At 41.3% G+C, this 16,780-nt stretch overlaps 1 protein-coding gene across 8 annotated transcripts in view; it reads right to left on the reverse strand.

Annotated features, from left to right (window-relative positions):
* The window catches only part of FAM110B (family with sequence similarity 110 member B), a 152,823-nt gene that overhangs the window by 90,486 nt on the left and 45,557 nt on the right, over nucleotides 1-16,780 (reverse strand). For 2 of the 8 annotated variants that reach the window (XM_070630556.1, XM_070630554.1), the window contains exon 3: nucleotides 2,040-2,078. The exons of the other annotated variants lie outside the window; for them this stretch is intronic. The gene's annotated coding sequence lies outside the window, so the exon portion shown is untranslated. The remainder of the gene's footprint in view (nucleotides 1-2,039; nucleotides 2,079-16,780) is intronic. 8 annotated transcript variants of the gene reach the window in all.

Consider the following 16,780-nt stretch of genomic DNA (forward strand, 5'->3'; position numbering starts at 1 on the left):
AAAAAACATACATAACTATGTCAGCTCCTCATGTTCGGTCCCCCAGTCTACCGAGAGAGAAACAAGTCTATTAAGAATTGAAAAAAGCAATTTCAATCAGTATAACATTAGCGGTATGCACGTTATGGAAGATGCAGCGTAGCCCAGGAATTATATCATGTTTGGCACGACGGTGGTGAGCGATCAACTAAGAAAGTGTACATCTCCATCCACCCATCCAAAACTATTACGAGTGAAACAGAAACATCTGGTCTAATCAAGGGCAGTTCCAGCATTTGTTGTGTGCTTGAGGACTGAGACCAACTACATTTTTTTATTAAAGAAAACTAGCTTTTCATTAAATACTTGCATCCATTGTAGTCTGTTTAAATATGAAAGGCATATTTGACAGTTCTTCATCTGCCACAACTAAATTTGCACATGTCTAATACAACAGTCTGAGCACAACAAAATTTTGCCCATCCATGAGAAGGAAACACTGTTTTGTTCACTAACTTCTAAACTTCCCCAAATAGAAAGTTATATTGAAACCAAACTGACTCCTCAGAAACAGAATGGAGCATATGAGAGTTTGGGACCTAAATCAAACACACTAAACTTTTATTCCTGACTCAACAATGTAAAATGACAATACAGTCACGCACCACAAAAGATTTCAGTCAATGACGGACCGCATATACGATGGTGGTCCCGTGAGAGTAGCAGCATACCATCTAGGTTTGCGTAAGTACACTATGATGCTCACACGATGACGAAATCACCCAACAATGCATTTCTCAGAACATATCCTGTCATTAAGTGACACACAGCTGTAATTGTATTCTTGGAGACACACAGTGATCAAAATAAAAAATATTTAACATTACAGTTCAAGAACATACACACACTCATACACAGTATCTTTACTAGTCCTGCTAGGAAGAAATAAAAATCTTAATCCTTATCACTCTATAACGGTTTTTCCTAGGGGAGAAACTTCCCCATGATAATGCTTGTCTTATTTGGCATTTATTTTTAAAAGGATGAGCGTGACTCCTCACGCAAGCTGTTTTCGAATTCTACCACTAAAAATCATTCCTAAAAGAAATTTCTTAAACTCAGTCTTTAGATGTTTAACATCTGCTGTGTGCTAGACAAAGTCGGGGATGCAAAACACGTGCTCAGAAATAACAGACAGGGAACAAACGCACTGACTGGACGCAGCGAAACGGACACCGCCTGACCCGGGCCCTTAAGCAGTTTATACCGGGGGGAGAGATGTCACTAATAGACACACAAAAAATTAAGAAGTAATAACATAAAACAAAAACAAAGCATCACTGAGAAGTTTACACTTAGAAATTAAGACAGTAAATTTGACCTTACAGGTTTTCTACCACATTAAAAATAAAAGAAAAAAGAAACCTCATTGATAATTCAAAACTAACCATGAGATCTTAAAACAGTAAATGCTATCAATTCAACCTGGAGTTTTGTGTTTAATCGAGGCATGAGAGGACTCTTCAGTTTTTCTGACTGGTCCACTTAAAGAAGGTAGGAGGCCAACTCTCCCTCTGTGCCTTACATGGAGACCAGGAGAACTCGGCCCCCTGGAGAAATACCGTGTAGCGCAGTCATTCTACAAACACATGAACTAACACAAGAGGAGCAGGCACAGAAGACCCCAAACAGATGACCCCTGCGGAGGGGCTCCGTCCCAAAAGGCAGGCATCCTGCCTGGCAACACAGTCCCCCAGCTGCTCCGTGGCCGGACAACGCAGAGGGGACTCAGGAAAGCCGAGTGGAGCACTCACTTTATTTAGAAATGGGGCCTCTTCAGTTAATGGATACCAGATTTTAGCTACTTTACTTCCTTTAACTCAGTTACTAATGAGTAAACATTTATTCTTAAGAAGAAAAATCTAAAGACTAGCAGCATATTTGCCAATGAGAACCAAAGATGGCACCGAAAGGCAAGCTTGAGGGGTCCCTAGCCCAGCACTGAGGAGCCTGGGGTCTACAGTCCACAAGCCAGTGCCCACCCCAGCTCCCCCACATACCGCTGGTGTGGCCTGCACATCTGCATCTCAGGTCTCCACCTGCCAAAAGGAATAATGAAAGGGACAATGACAGAATGTATGAAGTGCACTATGGGTCTGGCACTGCACATTCACAATAGACCCTTATAAAGCAGGTACTGGGAGGACAATAATATAAGAATAATCATAGAATGGTACTCACACTATAGGGTCGTTGCAAAGATTAAGTAACATAAATGTACTGTGCTCACTGGCATTTGCCAGGCAAACAGGACATGCTCAGTAAATGGCAAGTATTACCATGACTTGGCTAAGTGAAGAAAGGGGGCAGGGATTTTAAGTAAGGATGTGAGCAAAGGAAAAGAACAGGCCTGCAAAAAGCACTGAGGGCCTTAACAGATCAATCCAGATGAGGAGAAGGGCTCCAAGGAGAAGAACAGTGATAGCTGGAGAGGTGAGTTAGAACTCTACTACGGCAACAGGTGAGCGCCCAACCTACCACATCTATTGCTTTACCCCCAGGGTCTATGGGAGTTAGTAAAAGGTTTTCAAGAATGAAGGGGACATGAAGATAGGATTTTTATCAACACCTATATGCAACATTCAGGGTACAGTGAAAAGGAAATACCTGAGGGACAGACTAGCCAATCAGAACTGGCTTCAGCAATACTATGTGATAAAAGAAGATGAGGGCTTAACCTGGAACATTCTGGAAAGAGAGAAAGGGTAAATAAGAAAGAGTCAAAGAACAAAAATACTTAATGAGTGAATGCCCAGGAGTTCAGGTGATTCTCCAAGGTTCTTCAAAGTTGGTTCCTTAGTAATGAAAGCTCAGTGGCACTCCAGGATAAAAGCCAGGAGAGATGCTGCTTTGGCAGGAAGGTCAGGAGATCCATTCGTGACATGGTGAATTTGAGACTGGAGTGGAATATCAGTTAAGTGGATCTAGCAAGTGGCATAAATGTTGAGATAACCGATGAAGCACAGTTAGAACCAGCAGCAGGTATGATGTTCCGGGTGAAGAATGACAAGAGGGCTGAGACAGAGCCCTGGTGGATGGACACACTTAGGTCACAGGAAGTCGATGGACAAAGAGGGCAGGAAGGGGAGATGAGAAACTCTGACGTAGGAGGACAACAGAAGACAAGACGGAGCAGCAAATCACAAGGTCCTGAGGTCAGGGAAAAAAGGAATGAGTGTCCCTGGTTTGTAAAAGAAGATGGAGATCCTAGAGAAAGTATAGAAAAGAGGCAGAGCCGAGGGAAGGTAGAGGGGAAAGGAAGGCGAAAGATGGCCACAGATAGGACGACAGAACACACAGACGCATTGTTAGATGGTGAGACAAGGAGGGGCATAGAGTGGAAACTCCACTGTGGGGGCGCAGGTGTCAGGGCTCAGCAGGGTAAGAACAATGGTGAGATCCATGTTAATATTCCTTTTAAAATAAAAAACGTTCAGCGCCACCCTATCAAACCTGCACTAAAGGAACATTCAATGCTTCTACTTTTACCCTCAAAATATGAACAGATAATTTTCCTGAACAGAATTTGCAGGTGCTTCTGAAAGGGACTAAGAGAAAAACCTTTGCAAAATACTGTGCTAAACAATTCACCACTGCCTGGCTGTGTCATAACGGACTGTGCGTAAGCACTCTGGAGCTTCAGGCTGGGTTTAGGATTATTACGCAAGCATTTAGAATCGACTCTGCATTTCAACAGCATGTATATAACCCAGGGAACGTGAATCCATTAAGCTTTTATGCTAATAACTGTTCTGGAGAAGTTGAAAGAGAGTTAAAAGCAAAGAAGCTAAAATTTAAATTAAGTCCTACTTTGACATTAAAAAATTTTTTTTTCAAAATTCTCAAATTGGTCGCCAAGCACACTAACCTCCTACATGAAGAAGCTATTTTTAAAAAGAGTAAAATCTCAATATTCATTATGCACGTTAAACAGCCTCTCACGTTTTACAAGAGAGCAGTCATTTACCAAAACACATATAAACTTACAAAGGCAGAACTCCTTTATTACCGTTTGATAGAAAGTTACCTCTTCAAACATTAAGTATCATTGCTTGATTAATATCAGTTTAAAAAGAAGAGAGAGAGGGAAAGGAAAAGAGGACAACAATTAATTACATTCCCATGAGGTTTCTGGTGCCTCAGGTCAACTGTTGCGCCTCAGTGATGGAACCACAGCCCAGGCCTGGTGGCCTCCAGGGATGACGCTGAGGTGAGGGAAAGAAGAAAGAACAGCGGCAGCTTTCAAGTCCACCCCAAGATAGAGCTACAGTTTCTGAACACACTCTAGTCCTCAAGCCTCACAAGCATCCTACCCAAACACAGACCATGATGTCAAAGCTCAAGTTCTTAATATTCACCTCTTCCCTACAGATAGGCTGGAACTCCTGGACTAAGGCATAAGAATTATTTCACCATTTGAAATCCTACAGAATGCTCGTGTCATTGATTCCAAAAGACGTGGAGTATCTCATTCTTCTTGCATAGTCTTCACAGGAAAGAAACTGACTGAGTTTCCATTTTCTACCTAATTAGCTTCACCCCTGGAATACTATTTAAGCATTGTTTGAAAATGCTCCCTACCATGACCATGATTTTCTCTTCACAACTCTTCCATCCAGCTTTCTTCTGCTTTGAGGGTGTGCTGACATTATGGTTGTCAACAACATCAGCTCTAGAAATCTGTCATGTGTATAACAGCCCCCTCAGTTCAAGCCATAAGACCTAAGACCCTGTGTCCTATAAAGGAAATTCTCTGCAGCATTTGCAAAACCACAAGCACCGCACATTCAATTGGACCACCACCACAACAGTAAATCGTGACCCCACAGCCATCATTTGGCAGAACGCCGCAGTGTAGCGAGAGACTGGAGATGCAAGATTTAAAACTGCACAACTAAGGGTTGCCTGACATGGCGTCAATCACTCTTCTTACAAAAGTGAACGTGAGCAGGTGATACAGGTCAAAGATGACGAAGTGTTGTTAACACACATTGCTGTGTTCATCCATGGTAAGATGTGCACACAGATTTCCTTCTTCGAATCTCTGCTCTAAGGGGGTTCCCAAAGATGAACCAGAAGAGAAGAAATTATAAATGCATAAATGGTACTAAGACATTCTGGTTCTCTCAGGCTTGTTAATGGGTGACCATGCGCTGAACGAGGATTCTTGGTATACATAATGTAACAGAAAGAACACAATACGTGGAATTATGAGGCTTTAGTTTACACCTGACAGTTAACGCCTGGGCTCCTACAATCTTTCTGTGCCTCAGTTTCCTCATTTACGAAAAAGGCACTCTTAGAAAATGCCACAAAATGTACAAAGGATTTCTGAGAATCCAGAAGTTGTAGAGGACTAAATTATTACGATTTTATTTTAAAGTCTATAGTTCAGTATTAATATATAGTAAGGGTTAGTTCTGACATTTTATCTGCATAAAATATGAAAATTCAATTACAGCTAATCTGATAATGCTAACTTCGTTACCATGCTCAATGAGTGTTGCACTTTACTTGTCTTATGTTATGCTCTTAGCTGAAAGAAGGAAAAATTCTCCTTAGAGGAATGCCTACCTTTTGGTATTACAATCTTAATATAATTTCTTTTAATTTTTTTATTGCAGTATAGTTGACATAGAATATTATGTTAGTTTCAAGCATACAACATAGTGATTCAATATTTATATACATTATGAAATGATCACCACCATAAGTTTAGTTACCACCTGTCATCATACAACTGTTATTACAGTATTACTGACTATATTCTCTATGCCATACATTACATCCCTGTGACAGATTTTTGACAGGAACTTTGTACCTCTTAATCCCCTTCACCTTTTTCGCCCAAATGGGCTCCCCTTCTGTGCCCCGCCCCCCGCAACCACCAGTTTGTTTTCTATATCTATGAGTCTATTTGTTTTGTTTTGTCTGTTTGTTTTGTTTTTTAGACTCCACATGTAAGTGAAATCACATGGTATTTGTCTTTCTCTGACTCATTTCACTCAGCAAAATACCCTCAAGGTCCATCCATGTTCTTGCAAATGGCAAGATTTCAATCTTTTTATGGCTAAGTAATATCCCACTGTATACATATACCGCATCTTCTTTATCCATTCATCTATCGATGGACACTCAGGTTGCTTCCATATATTGGGTATTATAAATAATGCTGCAATGAACACAGTGGTGTACATATTTTTTTGAATCAGTGCTGTTGTTTTCTTTGGGTAAATACCCAGAAGTGGAATTGCTGGACCATATATGGTAGTTCAATTCTTAATCTTTTGAGGAACCTCCATACTGTTTTCCATAGTGGCTGCATCAATTTACATTCCCACCAACAGTGCATGAGGGTTCTCTTTTCTCCACATCCCTACCAACACTGTCATTTTTATTGTCTTTTTGATAATAGCCATTTTGACAGGTGTGAGGTGGTATTTCATTGTGGTTTTGATTTGCATTTCCTTGATGATTAGTGATGTTGAGCATCTTTTCACGTGTCTGTTGGCCATCTGTATGTCTTTGGAAAAATGTCTATTCAAGTCCTTTGCCCATATTTTAATCGGATTGTTTGTTTTTTTGCAGTTGAGTTGTATGTGTTCTTTATATATTTTGAATATTAACCCCTTATCAAATACATTATTCACAAATATCTTCTCCCACTTAGTAGGTTGCCCTTTTTGTTTTGTTGGTTTCCTTCACTGTGCAAAAGCTTTTTAGTTTGATGTAGTCCCATTTGTTTATTTTGGCTTTTGTTGCCCTTGCCTGAGGAGACATATCCCAAAAATACTGCTAAGACTGATGTCAAAGAGCTTACTGTTTATGTTTTCTTCAGGTTTTACATTTAAGTCTTTACTGTATTTTGAGTTTATTTTTGTATACGGGGTAAGAAAGGACATCAGCTGCATTCTTTTGCATGTGGCTGTCCAGTTTTCCCAACACCATTTATTGAAGAGAGTATCTTTTCCCCATTGTATACTCTTGCCTCCTTTGTCATAGATTAATTGACCCATATAATTGTGGGTTTGTTTCTGGGCTCTCTATTCTATTTCACTGATCTATGTGTCTGTTTTTTGCACCAGTACCATGCTGTTTTGATTACTGTAGCTTTGTAGTATAGTTTGAAATCAGGGAATGTGATACCTCCAGCTTTGTTCTTTCTCAAAAGTGCTCTGGCTATTCTGGGTCTTTTGTGGTTCCATACAAATTTTAGGATTATTTGTTCTATTTCTGTGAAAAATGCCATTGGTATTTTGATAGGGATTGCACTGAATCTGTAGATTGCTTTGGGTAGTATGGACATTTCAATACTGTTAATTCTTCCAATCCATGAGCACAAAATTTCTTTCCCTTTATTTGTGTCATCTTCAATTTCTTTCTTCCACATCTTACCGTATTCAGAGTACAAGTCTTTCACCCGCCCTCCTTGGTTAAATTTATTCCTAGGTATTTTATTATTTTTGATGCAATTCTAAGTGAGACTGTTTCCTTAATTTCTCTTTCTGATAGACTATTAGTGTATAGAAATGCAACAGATTTCTGTACATTAATTTTGTATCCTGCAACTTTACTGAATTCATGTATTGGTTCCAGTAGTTTTCTGGTGATCTTCAGTGTTTTCCATATATAGTACCATGTCATCTGTAAACAATGACAGTTTCACTTCTTCTTTTCCATACTTTTAGTCTTACAAAATGAAAACACTCCTTGGTTTGTGCTCCACACTGCAGTGGTTTGCACAGGTGGCCCCTGAATTCTAATCAACAGATAAGACTTGAACTGCTGTAATCAACTAATGGATACGGCCATCAGATGGAGCTGGGGGCCGAGGGGTACAGTGCAAAATGGGTCCGAGGTGTTAAAAGGTGTCACATAAAGTAAAGCTGTTCACAAAACATGCAAGATCTATGCTTCCTGAGTACAGAGAGTGCACAGTCAGACCAGTAAACAGTTCAATCCATTCAATGAGTCACTATTTATGGGGCACCTGCAGGGTATGAAGCACTGGTCTAGGCCGTGGGGATAGAGCAGCCAACAAACAGACAAAACTTGCTGTCCTCACGGGGCTTGCCGTGTAGCTCTACTAGCCAACTTTCTAACTGAAGAGGACACAGCGGCAAGGGAGAGTGTGATCGTGCTGTCAGGGACAGGGGACAGCACTGTGCAGCCGCGATCACTGCTGACGTATCCAGCGCTGCCTTAAGCGGTTAAGAGAACCTAATTCTAAGGTGCTCTGAACACACAACCTGGTCGGCTCGGTGCCTCTCCTCCTCCTGTAATAAACGTGGCGACAGCTGTCCTGACTGCCCAGACCTACACGGCACCGACTCACTGTCGGAGTACAACTAACGTCACTTCACTAACTTTTAAAATAACTCTTTAACAGACTTTTAACTAATTAAAGCTGCTTTAAAAGAGCTTTTTATTTTAGCCAGCTAACTCATTATTTTCTAAAACTAAATAGTATAAATGTTGTATAACCTATTTAATACCGAACCTATTTAGTTGCTAAAAGAGTTTGAGGGCTTTGTTTCCATTCACCCGCACGGTATTTTGTCCTTTTCTCATGAGAATTTCCAAGTGCTGCCTGACTTTAACCACAGCTGGTACTTTACTAAAGAACATCCATGAATCCCGGAAATCTGATGTGTAAGTGAGTTTTGTTGGCTTGAAGCTAAGTGGCACCTGAAATATTTCAAATTGGCTTTTATTTTATTGGATAAAGTCCATAATTTACAAAACTGCTAAGCTGATTATTTTGTAAGTATAACGTCCACAGTCTGGCCAACTAGTGTCCACCTAAATCAGAAATCAGTACACGTACTTATTTTGATTCTTCGGTTGCAATCCAGCTTCTTTATTTACCTACTAGCTGCTGCCTTCAAATGGACACTGGAGCATATGAAGTCTGTGAAAGGTGGCTTTGATGCACTAAGGCAAGCTCATAAAGCATGGACTATTATCATAGATACAATACATTAATTTTCTGTATGTTCATGGAAATTTTCTAAATAAGGCTATCACTTTTATAAGTGTATTTATTGCTTATAAAGGGCTGTGCACACAGTTGTACAGGCTGTGTACTGCACAATCTGGAGTCGCCATGACCATAGTGGTCCATGTGAGTGGCGCCCAGGACTGCAGATGATTCACTTGTATATATGCATGTGGTACCCTGGAGCACTCAGATGTGGGTATGAGCCCATACCATAGAGAAAGTAATTCCCAAGCAGCACAGACAAGGTGTTTCATGAAAGCCACCCCAAACATATGTAGGTACCAGAGAAATAGTAGCGATATTCACTGGTTCAAATACCTTCCATAAAAGGGTAAATGTATATTCACACCGTCAAACCAAATACAAAGGAATCAGGGACACTATACACATTTTTCTGAGAGGGAGTACAGTATAGCAGTTAAGAGCATGGCATTCTAGAGCCAGTCTGATTGGGTTCAAATCCTCTGTCACTACTTATTAGATGCACGACCCTGGACAAGCTATTTCACCTCTCCATGGCTCAGTTTCTTCATCTATAAAATGGGGATAACAGCAGGATCTAACCCAGAGCTGTTATGAGGATTAAATGAGGCAGTCCCTGGAAAGCAGTTAGAGCAGTGCCCAGCAACAGGAAACACTACGTCAGTGTTCAGATTTGGTATTAGTACCATTGAGGAAGAAAATCAAAGCGGAAAGAGATGAAGTAACTTCTCACGGATTTAAGAATTTGTCAGTGATTCATCCCAGAATGAAATGAAAGCTCTTGATTTACGTGGAAGAGTCTTCCTCAGGCGTATCATACTGCTTTACCTTCCAACCTTCTGACAGAGGGAAAACCCACGACCTGAGGTGATGCATCTGAGAAGCAAACTCCTGTGAACCCAAGCACTTTGACTACTGACACGGGTTGTCCCTAACAGGCCACCTGGGCTGACGCACAAGGTGCTCTGAACCCATGTGACCCCAGCACCTGGGCTGACATTCACTAGTGTACAAACAGTGGACAAACAACTCCAGTTTACACAATCAGCCGTCAGTAAGACTTCAAGTCCTAGGAGGGCATACTTGGTGAAAAGCTCCTGCGTCCTGCCCTGGTAAGGCGTCTATTGCTTTCATTCACGTTCTTTAAATATCAGCCAATCCCTGGTGCATTATGGTCACACCTTGGAAAATCATCTCATTCATTTAGTACAAGCATTCGCTCCTGGTGCCCTGAGGAAGAAGTGTATGCATTATGAAGATGTAAATGTCATGCAAAGTCTCTGAGGCTGAAAGGAGCCAGGTGTATTTCCAGAACGTGAAGTGGGACAGCTAGAAATCAGAAAAAGTCCTGACATGTTAACAAGTGGATGCTTTTTATCTATTTCAATTCTTTCAAGACCCAGGGAGACTCGATAACCAATTTTGACAAAAATTATAGCTTTTATGTAGTGGAAAACAAAACAACATATGCAGGAAGAAAGTTCTCCACTCGCACCTTCATCTAGTGTACTAGGAAAGTAAGCCCTGCCCCACAAGCCTCTAGTACACAGACGGTGCCTGCATCATCTGGGGGGCCAAACAGTCCAGAGAACCCCTTAGACCATTCTCCAGGGGCTGCATCAGCATCCCCTATCTAGTTCCCCTCTCCTAAGAAATGAGACTGGGAGATCCCACTGGGCAAGATTACAATTTGTAAAGCAAAAGATCCAAGCTAACTAGAAGTGTGAATAAACTAGGAATAGATATGCTGCGTAAAACAATCAGTGTAAAAAGTGGCCAAATGCAAATGGGTCACAAAATATCATCTCTGCACGACATTAACATTTCACCCACAATTCTCATTACTGTTGCATTTAGCCAGAAAATCAGGAAAAAGCATCTAAACCCTGTTTCTCAACAGCTTAATAAAAACGCCTATGTTCTATTTTTAAATCAATAACATCTGTGATTTTAAAGTATCTTCATCACAAAAGCAATTAGTGTAATATCCTGGATCAGGTATAGAGTATGGTATCTAAAAAGAAGGAATAACATTATTTTCAGTCCAATAACATTATGTGTTCTAACTTCTGCCTGATTATAATAGTCAAATCAAAAATTCTATGTCTTAGGGAAGCAGCGAAATCAGAATTTATTTCTCTTCATGGTGATCATGGGGAAAGGAAAACTTGGAAAGTTTACCAGCTTATCAGAGGCCAAATCCTACTAAGAACTGAAGCGAGCCCCTTGCTGATTTCATACCAGAAAGACCTGGGTACCAGGAAATAAGTTCAATTTTGAGTACTGCTTCTCGACTTAAAGCAGAAGTGAGCTGTCTGTCAACCACTTGGTAGTCAGATCAGCAGAGGATCACCGAGTCCTACCGCTGAAACTGAGAGAGTGCTGATGCACACATTACTTCAGGGAAAGTCCTCACTTCCCAGATGGTTCACGCCAGGAAGTGCTGTTGACCCAAAGTTCTTCCTCTGCCAATCAGTGTGGCACAAAACCTCATGCCTCATGTCTGCGACAGCTGGTGACCACTATGGTGAATAAATTTCACCATCCAGAGTAACGTCCTCACCTTGCTGACCTGGCAACAAGACTCCTCTGCTTACAGCACGGCTGCTCTGATTTCCTCTGACTGTGGACTCCCCAAAATGGTCAGAAGCTACAGAATAATGACAAAGCAAAATGGGGGAGGGGCGACACACAGTAACACGAAAGCACACTTGCTAACACGTTGGCTGGAATATCACCACCAGTTAAGTGATGGGGACAACTGAAAATATATAATCATGATAGGATGTTTTAAGGTTTGGTAAAAGGTAGAATAGGAGAAGAGTGGGAAAGGTCATCATGTTTTAGATTAAAAGGGTGGTCCCACTTCTTGCTGGAATGAACATTTCCATGTAATGTTCATTCCTGTGGTTATGTTACTGGGGGGTGCCCCAGCAATTAAGATTTTTCCCCTTTCTAACTCCCTGCTTGAAAAAAAAAGTGTGCATTTGTCACTAAAATTTATTTTACCAATAAACCATCATACACCAAAAAGGGTGCTCAAATATGGACAGCAGAGCAAGGAAACTTTTCACAAGTGAACATTTGAAGCCTCATTAAAAACTGAGTTTAAAAAAACGCTGGTCCTGAGTTAGGGAGAGACCATCCAGGAGCTCCTGGGTCTCTATGTGCGCGTACATCAGTTTCTCTTTGTGAGCATTATTTTAGGTGTTGGTAAAATGAAATACCTAAAGAAAAGCAAACTGCTTTTGCTTGCTATATGCTTAAGAAATAAACAGTCACAGAATGCAGACGGATTAGCTTTTGGGACAGAATAATTTGTGCCCAAACCAAGAGTAGGAAAAGATAAAGGTTTTGCAGGGAAAAAAATAGTACGGGGACCATTCAAGGCGAGTGAGGCAGGTACAGTTTGTCAAAGAAGACACGACCTTCGGAGGAGGCTGACTGCTCTCCAGGTGACTCAAACCTCTGAATTCAGCTCTGAAATTCCTGTTGCACTGCCCACTGTCCAAAGGACTGGCCTGGCTCCTAACACAGCCTATTAAACAGAAGTAGTTTATTAAATTACTGTTTTTCAAATTGTGCAAAAAGAGTACCAGGGAATAAAATTTCAAGACCATGTCAATTCAAGGCAATCTCACCTTGGTAAGATTTTCTCTACACAGAGGGTGAGAAGTTTGAAAGGGAACAGAAAGAAAATGGAGCAGGTGACAAAACCCTTCTTGCTCACTGGACCACTGCCCGTGGTACTTCAGAGTTGCCTCGACGCCCCTGCCAATCAGCAGAGAATCAAACAGGTATTGAACACATTACATTCACTCTGAGGGAAACGAGTTTACTCTTTGAGTCAAATTAAGACTAATCTAAGCTCTTTTTGCATTTTTAACGTGACCCACACACAGGGGGATCTCACAAGGAGCTGGTCCTCCCAACACTGCAGGAGGATGACTCAGGGCTCATCTTACCTCCCTAGAGCAGGGCCACGGGGGCCCTGGGATCCCCAGCCAGCCAGGTTAACTGTAACCTGATCCCGGGCATGGCAGACCACACCTCGCAGATTCACCTCAGAAGGACACTGGAGAAATGCCTTTCATAAACTCTGATGCAATGCTGACATGCTTTCCTCTGCTCCCTCAGGGAATTTCTGTCAAAAAATCTCTGTAGCCCTGTCGATGTTAAATTTAGCGAAATATGGGATCAGGCAACAACTCTGGCAGGAGCCCTGTGTTTCCACATGGTACTGTGGTGCCCAGGGCACATCTGTTAAGTGAACAACTGAATGAACAAATGCAGACCATGGCTGTTGAGGAAACTGCTGAATGCCAGCTCTGCTCCTACAGGTCCCAGGTGAAGCACATGTGTGCCATACTGGGGTGGATATCGAAGGCTCATCACTTTTAATATGATTTAATGCACTACTTTCCATAAATACTTCAATCACATGAAAAATACAGTAAGAACAACAGTAGAAAAAGATATATTTGTTGCATTCCTATAAATATATTAAATGACAGGAACTGTAAAATGGTCTCGATTTTCTCCTCTGTAAAATCAAGGAGTTGAAGTCAAATGTGCACTATCTCTATCTTAAACATGCCATGAGTTCAGATGCAAAAAACACACAGTTTGGACTAAAGAGAACAGTCATCAATAATGTTCCCAGGGTTGATGAGGAGTGATGGCAGCTTCGCCACCTGATACAGGGTGAGTGATACCTGAGATTTAAAATTTAAGTGAAAAGAGGTCACAACACATTTCTATGTCATCAGCAATCACTCACAGAGGGAAGGACGACACGCGTTTTCAGTAGCTACAATTATCCTCCTAGCAGTACCTTTTGAAGATTAAGAAACAAAAACTGGGTGAGTTACCAGGTCAGAAAAACCTACAATTCATTTGATCCCATACATCCTGCATTTGAAACCAGATAGTCCCTGCTTGTGTCCCGTTTGGGTGATGTCTATCTGTTCAGCTGACGGAGACCAAAGAAAGAGCAGCCTCTGAGATGAAAGGCTGATGCAGTGGGTGGAGAGAGAGAGAGAAATCAAGATAAGGCAGCACAGTGGCGGTGGCCCTGAACAACAATGAGAGAAAGAGAAAACAAACACCTGTGTTCCAATTCTGATCAACTTAGACAACAAGTCAGAAAACACTGCCCAGAGCAGTACTCTCTGAAAAGAGATGCTGCTAAAAAAAATGATTATAAACAGTATCCCTCATTAAAACAGAACTTCGTCTTTATGACTGAAGTGTGCAACTTAATTTGGAAACATTTTAAATCAATAAAATAAACAAATATCCTTTTAGAGAAGGAAAGCTTAATTACATATTTGTGTACAAAACCCTGGAAAAGTGCTAAGTATTATTTTTTTTTTTAAAGAATCATATGAAACAATGAGAATTCATTTGCTGTAAATAACAGGCTTTGTAGGAGGTTAATCAGAGCCCAGAACTATAGACCACGTTGGGGGGAGAAAATTTTTAACATACTTGTATCTTAACGCCACTAATACATCAATAACTTAATGGTCTCAAAAAACATGGAAAAAACGAAACCTACCTTCAGATGTTTTTCTCCTTCAACTAAACAATAAAACAAGGTAAAAATAAATAAATAAATAAACGTAGGACTGGACATCAATCAGGGAAAGTCAGGCTAGGAAAATCTAAGTTTACATTACAGAAATTCAAAAAATAGGATCCTCAGTACTTGGAGAGGAAAAAGTCAAATTCTTGGGCTTTGAAGGGTCTGAAGAACTGTATCTCCTGCTTAAATGGTTTACTCTTTGATGGTACTGAGGTACAATCAACACCAAAAGTAAATAAGGAGGCAAACTCAGTGAGAGCTTAAACCAAAGGTTACCTCTGGGAAGGGTGTGTATGGAGGGGAGGGTCTCACTAATTTGTCCCATTCAGAGCAGCAAGTGAACTACTCCATGGTTTTCAGAAACTTTCAGTTGGCACTGATACAAATTTTGAGAAGTAGCTGTATTTTTTTTACATCTTTAATCTCAGGACAAACCATATGTGCAACCTATGTGCAAACCTATGTGCAACCATGTAACAAAGTCAAATTTTTAAAGTTGCGTAAATTTCCAGAAAAAAATCATAATAAAAAGAGGCTAACGTCCACAGTTGGGAAGAACACTAAGATAAGAACTGGCAGATAAGAGAATAACTCTTGATTTCAAACAGAACATAAATCTGGCTGAGCCTGGGTCTTTCCTGTGAAACGAGGCCACAACACTGTTCTCTGCCAGAAAATAAGGATGCTAATAGAGGCAGAATGTTTTCTTCCCAACTTAGCTGAGAAAAGATGTAGCAAAGGGCATTGACAAAACCACCTAAGAGGTAGATTTAAGTCAATATCAGGGATGTATCATCATAGATTCCAGCAGAGAGGCTGACTGCTCCCTCCCTTGGGTGTTCAAGCATCAAGAAGGGTTTACCAGAATACAAGTCACAGCAGCAGAAAGGACAGGCGTGGGGGCATTATTGCTCAAGGCTGGTTACTGCTGTTAATCTGAATTCTCCTCAGGACCTCCAAAGAAGAAGTCCAGGCCACAGCCCAGGGAACACTGCGAGAGCAGGGACAGACGGGGTCTCGCTCTAAGTCCACCTCATAAAGAGGCAGGAGGTAGGGAGAAGAGGGTAGACAGGGCACGAGAGGAACAGGGAGGGAGGGCAGAAAGAAAGAAGAGACAGACTCAGCCCATCGGCATCCTAAACTTAGGAGAGAACGAGAACTAGTTTCACTGCAAATATACACAAAATATCACTCCCACCGAAATGTCTTTATTTACAGTTTAAGCTGTGTTACAGCAATACTACAGGCACATTTGAAAAGTCATCCTATTCTCAGCATTCTCATAAAGGCGTTTTCAGTTCTCCAATTCCCTTGCTGCGTTCTCAATTTAGTTCCCATCTTCACTGAGCATGCCTGGTGCCAGGCATGGGTGTAAAAATAACAAGACAGGTCTCTGTTGCCAGAAGGGTTCAAAACATTCACCTTCTAGGGTGACTCAGTCACTGGAATCACACACTCTCTTCTTTAAAAGACATTCTTAAGCCAAGTAATGTTACTTGTTTCAAGCATACAAAAAGCAAATGTGTAAAACAAATGGTAAAAAATTCTAATACATCAATGATTCAAATGTGTTGTGGGTTCAAAGTAGAGAGAAAAGAATGTCAAAGTTTTTCCTATAAGCCTCATTTAATTTAGGTATAACGGAACCAAACGTTATTAATTTGTTTCTCCTTTTATAGTTTTGGGACAACCACATATAGCACGGGTGATATTATTTCAGTATTCTTCACATTTAAGAATGATGAAAGAGGCTTCCAAGATGGCGCCGTGAGTAGTCCTCTTTGTCTCTCGCCCTTCGAGTCTACAATTATTTGGACACTTATCGCTTGACAAAGGATATCCAGACAGCATCTCAGGACGTCTGAGACACCCACGCGACTATACATCGGAAGGTGGACGGACTTTCCTCCGGGAGGATGTGGAAATAGGTGAAAACTCTCCGACCCCGACGGGCAGCCTAGTACCCGCAAGCGGCTTTCTTCCAACGGACGCCCCCAGAGGATCCACACACATCTAGGGCAGGAGCGAGAACACAACAGAGGAGCGACGGTGGAAACAGGTGACCAGAACCCTACTTAAACCCCCCGCAATTACTCCTAAACGCAGAGGGAAACTTTGGAGTTGCACACCTGAGCCCGCGGGGAGAGTCTCTCCCCGCCATTGGCGGGGAG

This window comes from Equus przewalskii, chromosome 8 (genome assembly GCF_037783145.1).
Source record: "Equus przewalskii isolate Varuska chromosome 8, EquPr2, whole genome shotgun sequence".
In the NCBI taxonomy this organism is placed as follows: Eukaryota; Metazoa; Chordata; class Mammalia; order Perissodactyla; family Equidae; genus Equus; species Equus przewalskii.